General features: G+C 37.0%; 1 protein-coding gene across 2 annotated transcripts in view; it reads right to left on the bottom strand.

Moving 5' to 3' along the window:
- disp1 (dispatched homolog 1) overlaps window positions 1-16,523 on the bottom strand; it is a 73,885-nt gene that overhangs the window by 27,773 nt on the left and 29,589 nt on the right. The window contains exon 1 of one of the 2 annotated variants that reach the window (XM_084432674.1): window positions 4,184-4,625. The exons of the other annotated variant lie outside the window; for it this stretch is intronic. The gene's annotated coding sequence lies outside the window, so the exon portion shown is untranslated. Of the gene's footprint in view, window positions 1-4,183; window positions 4,626-16,523 lie in introns of those variants that run through there. 2 annotated transcript variants of the gene reach the window in all.

The following is a 16,523-nucleotide window of genomic DNA, read 5'->3' as shown; positions in this document are numbered from 1 at the left end:
TTGGGCGACAAAGTCAGAATTGCGTGATATAAAGTCAGAATTGCGTGACAAAGTCAGAATTGCGTGACAAAGTCAGAATTGAGAGATATAAAGTCAGAATTGGGCGACAAAGTCAGAATTGCGAGATATAAAGTCAGAATTGGGCGACAAAGTCAGAATTGCGAGATATAAAGTCAGAATTGGGCGACAAAGTCAGAATTGCGTGATATAAAGTCAGAATTGCGTGACAAAGTCAGAATTGCGTGACAAAGTCAGAATTGCGAGATATAAAGTCAGAATTGGGCGACAAAGTCAGAATTGCGTGATATAAAGTCAGAATTGCGTGATATAAAGTCAGAATTGCGTGATATAAAGTCAGAATTGCGTGTTATAAAGTCAGAATTGCGTGATATAAAGTCAGAATTGCGTGTTATAAAGTCAGAATTGCGTGTTATAAAGTCAGAATTGCATGTTATAAAGTCAGAATTGCGTGATATAAAGTCAGAATTGCATGTTATAAAGTCAGAATTGCGTGATATAAAGTCAGAATTGCGTGATATAAAGTCAGAATTGCGTGACAAAGTCAGAATTGCATGTTATAAAGTCAGAATTGCGTAATATAAAGTCAGAATTGCGCGACAAAGTCAGAATTGCATGTTTAAAGTCAGAATTGCATGTTATAAAGTCAGAATTGCGTAATATAAAGTCAGAATTGCGTAATATAAACTCGCAATTATGACTTTTTTTCTCGCAATTGTGAGTTTCTCGCGATTCTGACATTTTCTCATAATCGCAAGATATAAAGTCGCAATTGCGAGTTAAAAAGTCCAATTCAAAGGAAAAATAGACTGACTTTTTTCCACAGAATTGCGAGTTTATCTCTCACAATTCTGACTTTTTAACACACAATTGCAACTAGGGCTGGGCGATATGGCCAAAATTTCATATCCCGATATAGCTCATTTGATATCCCGATAACGATATACATAACGATATAGCAATTTTTCTGTTAATTCAGTTCATGAATAGTCTACCGTAAATCCTCTAATATTGGCCTGTATTCCATTACCGGCCGGGTCTCTAACATTGGCCGGTCTCGCTGTTGGCGGAGGTAAATAATTATTAGAACCGTTTTTCTGGGCAGGCCACAACATTATGCTTGTGATAGTAACATGCAAATACCACAGGGGGGCAATGTTTGCTAACGAATCCAAGCCATAGCTACGGTAGCCTGGTCATATCAATCACTTCGCTCTTGACTCGCACGTGACGTGAGACTTCAGTCACCGGTAGGCTAACGTTGTTTACCATGGCAGCCGCAGAGCCAAAGAGGATTTTTGGCGAAAATCAATTTTTTAACCCCCTGAGTTCGACAATCGCGCCGGCGCGATAGGTTTTTTTTCTTTTAAGTGCAAAAGAGATTCAAAATATTCTGTTGACTTTGATCTTAATTACGGAGAGCGCGCGCTATTCAGACGCAAATAATCTGAGGCGATCCACGCAAACCTGTGAACACCCACAATCAGTTGGATATGTTCACTTTCAGGTTCACCTCGTTTTCATTTCGAGGAGCAACGGATCCGGTTGAGGAATAGGTCAGTTCTATATTTGCTTTGTTCTAATCGCAATAGTGTCTGTACACGCAAAAAGACAGTTTAAAAATGAATCGCGTTTCTCTCTCTGTGTGTGTGTGTGTGTGTGTGTGTGTGTGTGTGAATGAATGAATGAATGCACAGATGCGCGCTGTTGTGGAGCTACTAACGGGTTGGGTTGGCTGGTCATCTGGTTGAGAATTAACTTACCCTGGTCTGAACCGCGTCTACTACCGTCTTCCTCCATGTTTGTTTATGTATTGCAGCGTGCATGGGCATGCCGTGAGGTTAATTCTGCCGTAAAACGCCTTATCGTGGCGTAAACGATAGAGCCTTATATAAAACGATAGACATTTTCTATCGTCAAGACGAAATATTTCGTCATATCGCCCAGCCCTAATTGCAACTTTATATCTTGCAATTATGACTTTAAGCCGATAACCGATATATTGGCCGATAAATCTAAATCCAAATTTTTATAAAAGTTTTGGGCGCCTGATTGCAAAAACAATAGTCTCAACATTAAAAGCCATGTCCCAAACACACAATTATATATAGTGTTCTCATTATAATTTTCCTTTTTTAAGTGATTTCAAGCAATTCAAACCCATGATGTCTCAGCTGAAGGAAATAACAAGTTAACAAGATTCACACAATAAGACGAGTTGAGCTTTATAAAAATTATTCGTTTTCTATCGATAAAAGTATCCAAACAGTTGCTCAACTGTCTAATAAAACACACACACACACACACACATACATATATATATATATATATATATAAAAAGGATCTTTGGTTTTTCAATGGTTAAAATAAAACTGGAAATCGAGGATAACGTGGATATGACATCATTGACGGGTGACGCAATGACACGTGACGTTACACTGGTTAAAATTTATGATTTCTGTGGATTTAAACATTACTGGAAACATTTGGGATAAAGTACACAAGTCAACAAAATAAATAAACACTGTCCTAGTGGTTTTTGGATATTTCAATCAAAAAATATTACATATTGTGCCTTTAAGTCACACTTATGAGTGTGTGAATGCCTTGCATTAGATAATATAATAAAATGATCTGAATCTGAAACAGTTTCCATCGTGTTTGAAGTCTCACTGACTTTAGTGGATGTATGAAGTCGGTTCTCCTCAAGTTCACACAGGTGAGGAGTCACAGCTGTAATTCATCACATTAACTGTCAACAAAGTGACACAAAACTGTCCGTCTTCATTTTCAACACTTGATGTATTGTTTTATCAATCCAAATCATACAAGTACATGTGTATTTGTGCTATCATTCTTAAAAATAAAATCATTTTTCTGTGTGTGTGTTGATATTTTGTTATGTAATGCAATGATATACAGTACCAGTCAAAAGTTTGGAAACATTACTTTTTTTTAAATAAGTATTTTATGCTCATCAAGCCTGCATTTATTTGATCAAAAATACAGAAAAAAACCTGTAATATTGGGAAAAACTTTAAAATAATGGTTTTCTTATTTTAATAGACTTTAAAATATTATTTATTCCTGTGATCAAAGCTGAATTTTCCGCATCATTACTCCAGTCTTCAGAGTCACATGATCCTTCAGAAATCATTCTAATATGCTGATTTATTATCAATGTTGAAAACAGTTGTGATGTACAATATTTTTTATAACCTGTGATACTTTTTTTTCAGGATTGTTTGATGAATAAAAAGTTTAAAAAAAGAACAGCATAGAAATATTTTGTAACAATATACACTACCGGTAGAAGAACCGGTAGAAGAACCGTTCAAGAAATTTTTTCTTTCATTTTTTTTGGAAAGAAATTAATACTTTTATTCACCAAGGATGTGTTAAATTGATAAAGGGTGATAGTAAAGATTTATATTGTTAAAAAATATTTTTATTTTGAATAAATGCTGTTCTTTTTTACTTTTTATTTATCTATGAATCCTGAAAAAAAGAATCACAGGTTCCCAAAAAATATTAAGCAGCACAACTGTTTCCAACACTGATAATAATTGAGTATCAAATCAGCATATTAGACATTTTTTCTGAAGGATCATGTGACTGGAGTAATGATGATGAAAATTCAGCTTTGATCACAGGAATATATTATTTTAACAATATTTCTGTATTTTTTATCACATAAATGCAAGCTTGATGAGCATAAGAGACTTCTAAACTTTAAAAACATTAAAAATAGTAATGTTTCCAAACTTTTGACTGGTACTGTATACTGTTTATAATTGCATCATGACGACCAACATTGAATAAGCACCCCAAAAAAAAAAAAAAATTAATACTAAACACTAAAACACGCACAAGACAGTTGTAGATAATTTTCTTTTTAACATAATTGACAGGATAAGAGCAGGACAAGCAGAAACCTGAAAAAAACCACACTTTCATTCCTTTAATTAAGCTAAAAGACAGTAATTCATAGAACATCCCAACAGAACTCATGAAGAGGAGAAAGGAAAATAAATACTGTATGTATAGATAGATAGATAGATAGATAGATAGATAGATAGATAGATAGATAGATAGATAGATAGATAGATAGATAGATAATCATAACGGTTACACAAAAATAAAAGACAATTTTCTGGTCACTTACAGAGATTAGGACAGATCCCAGGTTTCCATTCCTTTCAGACTCAGAACTGATTTAAAAGAGCCTTTTGGTGAGACAGGCTAAGATGTAATCATATATTATGTTCAGATATCTTTACCAGTCGCATTATCTTCTGCTCAAGCCCCAAACTGTGTCTCCAAACCGCGTTATTTACTTCTGGACTCGACAAACTTTTGCGCCACAAACATCCAAACAAACGGCGTCTGAAACTCCGTAAACAAACGTGAACTCTGCTTTATAAGTTTCCGTTTTACGAGCGGAGACAGAATAATATTCCTCAATCACAATAAAACGCGGTAATCCTTTCGAAAGGAGCGAGTTATATCACGCGTTTGCTGAGAACAACGGAGCGCGTTCAAACACTCCATCTACGCGTCGCGACACAAACAAACTACAACGCCGCGCGTCCCCGTCCATAGAGCCTACAGCGCGAGCGACGGAGTCCCTGACGTCAGCGGTCCGTTGGCCAATCAGAGCGCTCTCATTATAATCATCGAAGGAGCTGCTTTGATTATAATAAAGCGGTCTAGTATTGTCGCACACATGCAGTAAATGTGACATACGAGGCACAAATCAGCTTCAAATGAATCTCCAACACAGATCTCCATTTAAGGGACAAACACTGGGTTTCATTTGTTCCACAGACACACTAACTCAGGTGATGTAGCCTGTAATAGCCTACAGCAGCTTACAACAAATTAAATTATTTAATATTATGATAAATATTTGGAATCGTTCCCGATGTAAATTGACAACAATGATATGTTCTGCAAATTCAGGATGTGAGTGGTGATTTTTACAGGAGTTGTATTTTCTGAAACTGATGTTTCCAAGACAAGCCTGAAAAGTTCACAAAGGATGCATATACCTACGATTTCATTTATTTACAATATTTCACATTCACATCCCCCATTTTATGATTGATGGACGGACGGACGGACGGACGGACGGACGGACGGACGGACAGACAGACAGACAGACAGATAGATAGATAGATAGATAGATAGATAGATAGATAGATAGATGGATGGATAGATTGATAGATGGATGGATAGATTGATAGATGGATAGATGGATGGACGAATGAACGGACACATCCCCCATTTTATGATTGATGGATGGATGGATGGACAGACAGACAGATGGATGGATGGATGGATGGGATGGATGAATAGACAGACGGATAGACAGATGGATGGACAGACAGATGGATGGATGGATGGGATGGATGAATAGACAGACGGATAGACAGATGGATGGACAGACAGATGGATAGATGGATGGATGGATGGACGAATGAACGGATGGATAGATGGATGGATGGATAGATGGACGGACTGATGAACGGACAGATGGACGAAAGAACGAACAAAAAGATGAATGGATGGACGAACGAACTGATGGATGGACGGACAGACAGATGAAGAGAAACAGAGCGCCACACATCAGCCATCCCTCCTCCACATGTTCATGCTCAGCTGCAGGACTATGAGGGTCTGAGTGAAGATGCTCCACTGAAATAACACCAGCAGCTGAGCTTCAAAGAGAAGAGGGCACTGTAACTGGATCAACCATAATCAAAGCGCTCCGGGACAAGCCTCGATCGATCGCCAGCAGTTCATCAAAGCTGACAAGGTCAGCCAACAACACAGCGGGAGAGAAGGAAAAAAGAAGGGAAGAGAAAAGAAAATCACGGAAGGCTGAGGGTCACAGAGGAAGGGTGTGTTATGTTGTAGTCTGAGCCCTGGATAGTACCTTCCATTTCAAAAACAGTTTATTTTTAAGTCAGTTTATATTGAAAGTTGGCTAATACCACCTTTTCCAAGTGGAAAATATAACTTTTTTAAATCAGATATACACCAATAATCAGTGAGTCTAAAGCTCTGTTCCAAGCTGTCTGTCAAGGCATCAAAAATGCTAAATGCAAAAGCTATTCCACAAGCACTTTAGCAACTTTAATATATCCAAGGCAATCCCAGAATGCACTGCGACGAGCTCAGTGAAAAACAATTAATTTAAGATGTCAGAGAAATTACAACTATAGATATATTTGATTCACCATGGAAAAGTATTGATGAAAATAGATTCCATTAAGTGCAGATGGACTTTATGTATGTATGTTTGATTGATGCAGTATATTTGATCTTATTTTACATTGGAATCGATTGGAATTACGTCTAGTGCATGTTTCAGTTCTGCCATTTCATGCATTTTGCTGCCTATATAGATGGTTTCAAATCAGTTAAGTATTATGCAACACTCCAAAATATATGTATATAAAATATATGACCTGTATATACATAATTTAAAATAAAAGTCAAATCAAAATACTTTGCATTTGTTTACTTGCATGTTATGCGACCATTAACTGACATCAGAGAACCGCGAACATGCAAATGTGTTGTTAAATTATTGAAATATTAACTAAGTACATCAAATAAATATTAATGCTAATAATATCTAATATCTAATTTCTAATGCCAGGTTCAGACAACACAATATCAGCCCATATTTTGACACAATCCGTTTGACTTAGTGTGTCGTGGTGATTTGTAAACAACAATGGGCGTCAGGATGCAACAATCGATTGTTTTATCTCGTATAGCGCATCATAAGCTATGTTTCCATCCACCTATTTTTATGCACATTTTGGGATATCACATAAAAATGCCAAGATGTGCATAAATAAAAAAAAAATACTGTCCTCTTCGTCCTCCACTGTCAGGTTTTCTTTCTTTTTTTTGGGCTTTTCTGATGACAAGACAGCCAATAAAATAAAATAAAAATCACTCCCATCCGGGTCACGGCACCAATTGAAACCGGTCCTACTCGCCCCGTTCCGAGCGGGATTCGAACCAGCATCTCTGGCATGGGAGGCGGGTGCGCTAACAAAGACGTTGCTAAAGACCGCAGCCGCTAGCATCAGATCGGGGGAGTGAGGTTTAAATCCACAGCTCTTACTGGCCTACGTTTCACTCACTCCCATCCGGGTCACGGCACCAATTGTCCTACTCGCCCCGTTCTGAGCGTGATTCAAATCGTGATTCAAAACATAAAGGGTTTGACTGATGTTTGGGAACACCTGCACTGGTGCATAGGTGCTCATGCTCATCCCTAATCTGCAACCCTCAACGAGAACTTGAACCCCGAATCGTCCGAGTTTCTCTGTGAATTCTTATGTGTCTGAGGTTTTTCCCGAAACTCTAGGGGACCAAATCTCTTCTGGCTAGTTCCTCCGGCCCTCTGAGTCCCACATGTGTTTTACTGCGCTGGAGAAAGATCAATACATGCTGACCAAATTATGGAGGAGATCAAAGAGAAACAGTTGGAAACTCTTGAGGACTTAAGTAAATATTTACACATCTAATAAGAAAAGTATATTGACAGTAGCGTTTAATTTACTCAAAGCATTTGTATTAATCTTTGTTGTTCAGCAAGCATTAGTGCATCCAGCGGCAGGCGCAAGTTGATTCATATGCAGCCTTTTATTCTATGCTACAAAAATGTTGATCCATAAAAGCAGGGAGGGATGGGACTTTTGGCTGGAAATGAAATATAGGAGTGTGTTCCTGATTCCATGTGTTCCTGGTTCCTGTGTTCCATTCCTCATACAAGTGTTGCCCAACGGCTCTCAGGTGCGAACGAGAGCAACAGCCCTGTTCTGTGTGTGACAAATGATCATTTCGTTCAGCTACATTTTGCGCAATATGGATAGATGGATACATAGATAGATAGACAGAAAGATAGAAAGAACCACAGACAGATACGAGACAGACAGACAGACAGACAGACAGACAGACAGACAGATAGATAGACAGATAGAGAGAAAGATAGATAGATAGATAGATAGATAGATAGATAGATAGATAGATAGATAGATAGATAGATAGATCCACAGACAGACAGAAAGATAGACAGATAGAGAGAAAGATAGAGAGAAAGATAGACAGATAGACAGATAGAGAGATAGACAGACAGACAGACAGACAGACAGACAGACAGACAGACAGATAGATAGATAGATAGATAGATAGATAGATAGATAGATAGATAGATAGATAGATAGATAGATAGATAGATCCACAGACAGACAGTCAGATAGATAGATAGATAGATAGATAGATAGATAGATCCACAGACAGACAGACAGACAGACAGATAGATACATAGATCCACAGACAGACAGACAGAAAGATAGACAGATAGATAGATAGATAGAGAGATAGACAGACAGACAGATAGACAGACAGACAGACAGACAGATAGATAGATAGATAGATAGATAGATAGATAGATCCACAGACAGACAGACAGACAGACAGATAGATAGACAGATAGATAGATAGAGAGATAGATAGATAGATAGATAGATAGATAGATAGATAGATAGATAGATAGATAGATAGATAGATAGATAGATAGATAGATAGATAGATAGATAGATAGATAGATAGATCCACAGACAGACAGACAGTCAGATAGATAGATAGATCCACAGACAGACAGACAGACAGATAGATAGATAGACAGATAGATAGATAGATAGATAGATAGATAGATCCACAGACAGACAGACAGTCAGATAGATAGATAGATAGATAGATCCACAGACAGACAGACAGACAGACAGACAGACAGACAGACAGATAGATAGATAGATAGATAGATCCACAGACAGACAGACAGACAGACAGACAGATAGATAGATACTTAGATCCACAGACAGACAGACAGACAGAAAGATAGACAGATAGAGAGATAGACAGACATAGATAGATAGATAGATAGATAGACAGACAGACAGACCCACAGACAGACAGATAGACAGATAGATAGATAGATAGATAGATAGATAGATAGATAGATAGATAGATAGATAGACAGACCCACAGACAGAAAGGCAGACAGACAGACTGATAGAGAGAAGGATGAGAGATCAGAGAGTCCGTCTACTTCAGCGTTTGTTCGGCTCTTCCTTTGAGGAACGTCCCAAACACAGCGCCGGCCATCAGAGTCAGTCTGAGATCTGGCGGCGGCTCAGCAAACAGCGAGGAGGAGGAGGAGGAGGAGGAGTGCGTCTGTCACACACTTCTTCTGGACTCACACACACTCTTTGGAGTGTGGATGTCAAATTTCTCTAGGGGCCTCAGATTCCAGAGCGAGGAGGATCAGGGGCCACGATGTCTCAAGGCCAAAATGAAAAGAAACAGCAGTCTGACTGTATTAGCAGGATTTTAATTTTGTTGTAAACATTTAGGCTAAGAATCAATTTTTGTACCTCAATATCAAACTCAATCCAATTTAGACAAAATAAATGATTTCCCCCTAAAAAGAATCTTTCGGGTTTCAAAACAAGTTCAATTCTATCAATGCTAATTATGGAATAATTATGTTTTTGAAAGAAGTCTCTTCTGCTCACCAAGGCTGCGTTTATTTGATCAAAAATACAGTTAAAAACAGTAAAATAGTGAAATATTAATACGGTTTTCTATGCGAATATATTGTAAGCTGTAATTTATATCCTGTGATCAAAGCTGAATGTTCAGCATCATTACTCCAGTCTTCAGTGTCACATGATCCTTCAGAAATCACTCTAATATGAGGATTTGATGATCAAGAAACATTTATGATTATTATCAAAGTTGAAAACAGTTGTGCTGCTTCATATCTCTGTGGAAACTGTGATACATTTTATTTCTCAGGATTTTTTTATGAAATAGAAAGTTCAAAAGAAACTTTTTGCAACATTATAAATGTCTTTACTGTCACTTTTAATCAATTTAATGCATCCTTGCTGAATAAAAGTATTAATCTTACTGACCCCAAAACATTTGATGTGATCTCATCAGCCAATCACACGGCAGCAACTCAAGCATTTAGGCGTGTAGAAATGATCAAGACGTTCAAACTGAGCGTCAGAATGAGGAAGACAGTGATTTAAGTGACTTTGAACGTGGCATGTTTGTTGCTGGTCTGAGTGTTTCAGAAACTGCTGATCTACTGGAATTTCTCACACACAACATCTAGGGTTTACAGAGAATGATCCGAAAAAGAGAAAATCTCCAGTGAAAACACACCGGTGTCACTCCTGTCAGCTGAGAACAGAAAACTGAGGCTATAATTCACAGACTCACTAAAACTGGACTATAGAAGATTGGAGAAACGTTGCCTGGTCTGATGAGTCTGGATTTCTGCTGTCATTCAGATGTTCGGGTCAGAATTTGGTGAAACCAACATGAAAGCATGGATGACCCTGTCCTGTATCAGCGGTTCAGTCTGTAATGCTGTAACAGGTGTTTCTTGACACACTTCAGGACTCTTAGTACCAACTGAGCTTCATTTAAACCTGAGTATTGTTGCTGATCATGTCCATCTCTTTATGACCATCTTCTGATGGATACTTCCAGCAGGATAACACACACGTCACAAAGCTCAAATCATCTCAGACTGGTTTCTTGATCAGGACAGTGAGTCTCTAAACTCAAACGGCTCCACAGTCTCCAGATCTCAGTCCAGATCAGCTTTGGGATGTGGAGGAACGAGAGATTCACATCATGGATGTTCAGATCCGACAAATCTGCAGAAACTGTGTGATGTGATCATGACAATATGGAGCAAAATCTCTGAGGAATGTTTCCAGCACTTTGTTGAATCTCTGACATGAAGAATTAAGGCAGTTCTGAAGGCAAAAGCGGGTCCAAACCGGAACTAGCAAGTGTTCCTAATAAAGTGGCCGGTGAGTGTGTCAAACTACTGTTCATGACCATTTAAAACGGCTAAACCTTTAAAAATACAAGCACTTTTTGAATTAAAAGGAATTACATCAATGAAGAATTACTTTTTATAAAGTAGTCCCTAAATGGACAAATTCGACACACACACACACAAAAAAGATTTCTACACATTAATTTGTCCTTTTAGGGACGACGTGAGCATTAGCCTACTGTAAATGCATGTAGAAACTCTGATCTGGCGTTAACACCAATATCACACACACTTTTATCAGAGCTGATTCCACACAGCGGAATTAAATCATAAATCCCAAACTGATGAAAATTTAACACAAACATTTGTGAAAGCCAACAGCGCAAAAAAAAAAAAAAAAAAGTAAAAATTATGAGTACATTTGTGATAAATGACCACAAAACCTACAAAAATATAATAAGTGCATAATAAATTTCAGCTGTTGCCACGCGGTTACACCCGCAACACTGCAGCCTGGACTGTGTCTCGTTCCGCTCTCATGCCAACACAAACCGAATCACCTCACCCTGCATGATTTCACTCAGCGGCTCCAGGAAACTCTGTGTGTGTGTGTGTGTGTGTGTGTGTGCTGGGTCTGATTTTAATGAACAGGCCCATACTAACAGCGCTCGGCTGGGGAAAGACTGCTGGCTTCATGCCTGTGTCATGTTTCCAATGAGAATCGTGAACCAACACCTGCTGGCCACATTAAAAATTAGAAAATAACACAACAACACACACATACACACACACACACACACACACACACACAATCTACTCGTATATCATTACAGATCTCCATCTCACACACACCCTTCATTGCCTCTGTGTTGAGTTTCATATATTATATATGTATTCATCTCCAGACTAGCTGAAGTTACTCAAGCTTATCAGATTTTAATCTATATAGTGTCAGATCACTGAAGTCCCATTTGAATCGTTGCATAACTGTATGTGGCCAGCTTCAAAATAAGTTTTATGATCAATTGCAGTAAAAACAGTAAAATATTTGTACTATTTTGTTACGCCCCGTCTAGGGTAAAAGACTTAACATGAAAAAAATAAGTGTTTTCTATGTGAATATATGTTCAAATTAGTGCTGGACAACGATTAATCGCGATTAATCACATCCAAAATAAACATTTGTATTTACATATATATGTGTGTATAATTAATTTTTATTTATAATTTAATTATAATTTAAATTTTTCTTATATATAAAAATTAAGCTGTATTTTCAGCATCATTACTCCAGTCTTCAGAGTCACATGATCCTTCAGAAATCATTCTAGTATGATGATTTGCTGCTCAAGAAACATTTATGATTTTTATCAATGAAAACCAGCATACATTTAATTTTTCAGGATTCTTTGATGAATGTAAAGTTCAAAACAACAGCATTTATTTGACATATAAATCCTTTGTAACATTACATATGTCACTCTTGATTAATTTAACGCATGCTTGATGATTAAAAGTATTAATTTCTTTTAAAAAAATGACCCTAAACTTTTGAAACGGTAGTGTCAGACGCTGATGTTCTCAATTATCTTTAAATAACAGTGTGTTTTAATGTATTGCTGATAATATAGTGTTTCGTAATCCTCACTTTCCGGCTCCAAGTCACCCTTAAACAACAGTCCTTCTGGGGGAAAGTAGATTAAAATGAGATTTATTATTGCATATTTGTTATCTTACAAGCATGCTGACAATGCAGGAAAAAGCAGCGGGATATTCGTGTCCCGCTGGAATAATGAATTATTGCAGGATTTCCTTTGAAACTATTTCCACAAATAATTAAAGAAATGGCAAGTAACGCATTGAATTAAACATATTTTGCAGCAGAAAGACTGAAATATTATGGTATAAAACGTACTCAAGTAATCTTTGCTTTATTTACAACTTCCAAAAAATATATTTTTTTTTACAGTCAAGAAGGGAAAGTCAAATCTCCAAAATATATTGTATATTATATAGGGGTGTAACAATATATCGTGTAAAAAATATATCGCAATTCAAAAATGCAACAATATGTATTGTGTATAATTCACCCAAAATGAAAATTACTGTGCATGAAAAAATTTAAGTTTACAGAGTTTTAGTGTCAGTACTGCATTAAACTACTATATATAATGTCGAATGTAATGTATAATAATGCAATGGGGGAATATTTGTGGGTCCTGATAATGCCAAATGTCTGTTACCAGTAAAAAGTGGTAAATTATTTTAAATATATCTAGTCAGTGAAAGAGTGCAAGCATTCGTCTAAAATAATTCTGTATTTTCAGCTTCAGCTTCATGAATATTGTTATTCTGGTGTCTCTATTGTCCTGTGCTTTGGGTTTCCAGCACCAAGTCCAAGACTATTCACTTACACACACAATGCAAAACCAAATTTAGCATTTTTAAATCAACAGTTTTACCATATGTATTGGAGTATCGCAATAGTATCGCATCGTAAGTTCAGTATTGAATCGTGACATGAGTGTATCGTTACACCCCTAATATTATACGATATTGTCCGCTGGTGTGGACGCCAACATAGTTATCGTTCTCAGGCCTTTAATTCATCAATGCACATTATTAGATATAAGAAAAGTCACATTATGGAAGTCAAATGGGTTGCAAACATTGTTAGTCCAGCTAATTAACGAGGCATTTTCCATTAGATTAGAGCGCACTAAAATGGCATTGCAACAATTGTCAAGTGTGCAAAACAGAAACATCTTTGTTGAGGATTGTGGTCTGAAAGCGTAGCATCAGGGTACCAGCAGACAGACGGACCGCGAGCAGGCCGAATGATTAATGTGTGCTTTGACAAACGTGTCCTATAAATACAAACATGTGTGCACTCTTGTCTGCCACACTCATGTTTCTAGCACAGAGTGTGTGTCATTGTTTCAATATTTAAAACACACAAGTCTGACTTTCTGATGTGGTTTGGAGGGTTCCCAGGGTCTTGCCTTCACTTCCTCCTCTATTTAACGACAAATAAATGTAAGAAAAGTGATACCGGGGCAGGAAAATGACATGCGCGTACAGTAATAGTGGCTAGGAAATGGGAAATCCGGGTGCATATGTATGTTTAACACTGGGTAACTCAAAAGAAGAGATCGGGTGTCAGTACAGGACAGAACGGACAGATGCCCTCATAGCGGTTTACTTAATGCTTATATGCAATACAAAAATACAGCATATCACACAAAAGAAAAGTCAAACTATTTTTTTTTTCATCTATATACACTGTTATAATATGTGACCAAAGGAATGGTCACATGGGTAAAAAAAATTCATAAATTGAGATTTATACATCATCTGAAAGCTGAATAAATAATCTTTCCATTGATGTGTGGTTTGTTAGGATAGGACAATATTTGGTCGAGATACAACTATTGAAAATCTGGAATCTGAGGATGCAAAAAAATCAAAACATTGAGAAAATCTCCTTTAAAGTTGTCCATTTATGTTCACGATTGTGCTGCATTCACTCACACAAATAAATGTTTTATATATTTACGGTAGGAAATTTACCAAATATCTTCATGGAACATGATCTTTACTTAATACTTAATATACCCGTGTGACATGTGACTGGTGACGTGGTCCAGGGTCACAAATGTTGTCTCGCTTTCCGCTTAGAGCTGCACAATTCTGGATAAATTGAGAATCATGATTTTTATTTTTATTTTTCAAACTGAGATAAAACTAAAAAAATAAAAATAAATAACATGTAGAATTGAATAGAGGTTCAAATGAAACGTTTATTGCTGCCGTCTGTTTAAAAAATATTTATTTAGTTGATTTGAATAATTTGTTTTTAAATGAACTGAGTGAATGATTCAATGACTCACTCATTTCATTCCTGGATGATTCAGCGTTTTTGAACGAATCTCTTGAATGAATGATTCAGTGATAAACACATTTTTAACAGTCACTTGTCGCCACCTACTGGTGTAACGATGTAATGATACAATCTATATTTAAAGCGTAAAGTTACTCTCAAAAGGTTTTTTAACCTACATTTAAATCGCTACCGTAGACATCAGTGTTTCTCTCCGAACTAATAAGCCTCTATCTCAGTACTTCTATGATAATATGAATTATTGTAAGACAGAAATAATGATACTGTGTGGTTGAAAAGACAGTTTGTGAAGCTGACAATGACAATACACACAATTCAATATACAATACAATGACAATGTACATGACAATAGACAGAGCCGAATCGTTGTCATTTAGAAATAAGATCGCTTGTGTTTGAATCGAGATCGCAATCTTTTAATGATTAATCATGCAGCTCTAATCTAAAATCTTCCTCTCTGTTTGTATGAACAGACGAAGGTCCTTCCAAAACACTAATTTTCACAATAAACGGGGTGTGTGTAGTGCTTTTGGCAGCTAAATATTGATATCCAAGACCCTAAACCCGAGAAACACATACACTCTTGCCATACTTGGATTTATTAGGTGATTATACAAGCGTGTGCGAGAAGATCTCTGAACTGAACTCGCTGTAAAAATGACTTGTCGACGACAACATGTTCTCCACCCTGAGCCTGCCGGGGCCTGCGATTAATCCTTCATCCGCTAAATGAGCTCAAAACATATTAACATCAATGACATCAGGAGCAGGTCTGACAGGAGCAAACCTCACTGCGCCTTTCCCAGGAAGAAAGAAAAAACCTGTGAAGCTGAGAAACAGGAAAAATCCTGACTCCTGCACAAACTGATTTTCCAGAACTCAACAGCTAAACTTATATCGTCCGGCAAACTCTCTGTATTCTCAGTGTGGTGTCATAGAAATGTGCGAAAACTCTTAGGACACTGTGACTGCATCCAAAAATCACATACTTCCCGACTATACAGTCGGTGAAAAACAACATGTGACAAAAGTATGTCTGAATTCACAGAATTAGGGATGCACGATATATCGGCCACCATATCGGTATCGGCCGTTATATATGTTCATTTTTATAATGTTATCATTATCGGCCAAATAAGAAAATTTGGTCGATATATTAAAGCCGATAAATAATAGATTATATTCTCCAGCTGAGACACTTCAGATGTGCACTGTTCAACAAGATGGGTTTGAATTGCTTGACATATGATTGAAATCACTTTTAAAAAAAAGAACAAAAAAAAAGAAGAGTTTAGTGCAACATGTTTAGCGCAAGTCTGTCATATCGGCTACATAAAATTATAATGAGAACATCATAATAATTGTGTGTTTGGGACGTGGCCTTTAATGATGAGACTTTTGTTTTTGTAAACAGGCTCTCAATTATTATTATTTTTATTTGGATTTAGATTTATTGGCCAATATATAATTTATCAGCTTTCAAATATAAAGAATTATCCGTTGTCGGCCAAAATGTTCATATTGGTACATCCCTACACAGTACTCTTAAAAGAGTAGGCGAAAAGACCCCAATGACCTACTACTTCCAGCGAGATTCTGAAGTGCATATGATGGACACGGGAAACTAAGTGAACCGCACATGTCCCTTCCCGGTCACCGTAGAAAAAAAGAGTTTAGTGCAAGTCTGTCATATTGGCTACATACATGTGTTTGGCC

The sequence above is a fragment of the Rutilus rutilus genome (assembly GCF_951802725.1).
Source record: "Rutilus rutilus genome assembly, chromosome: 15".
NCBI classification, from domain to species: Eukaryota; Metazoa; Chordata; class Actinopteri; order Cypriniformes; family Leuciscidae; genus Rutilus; species Rutilus rutilus.
This window is presented reverse-complemented; position numbering and strand designations above follow the sequence as displayed.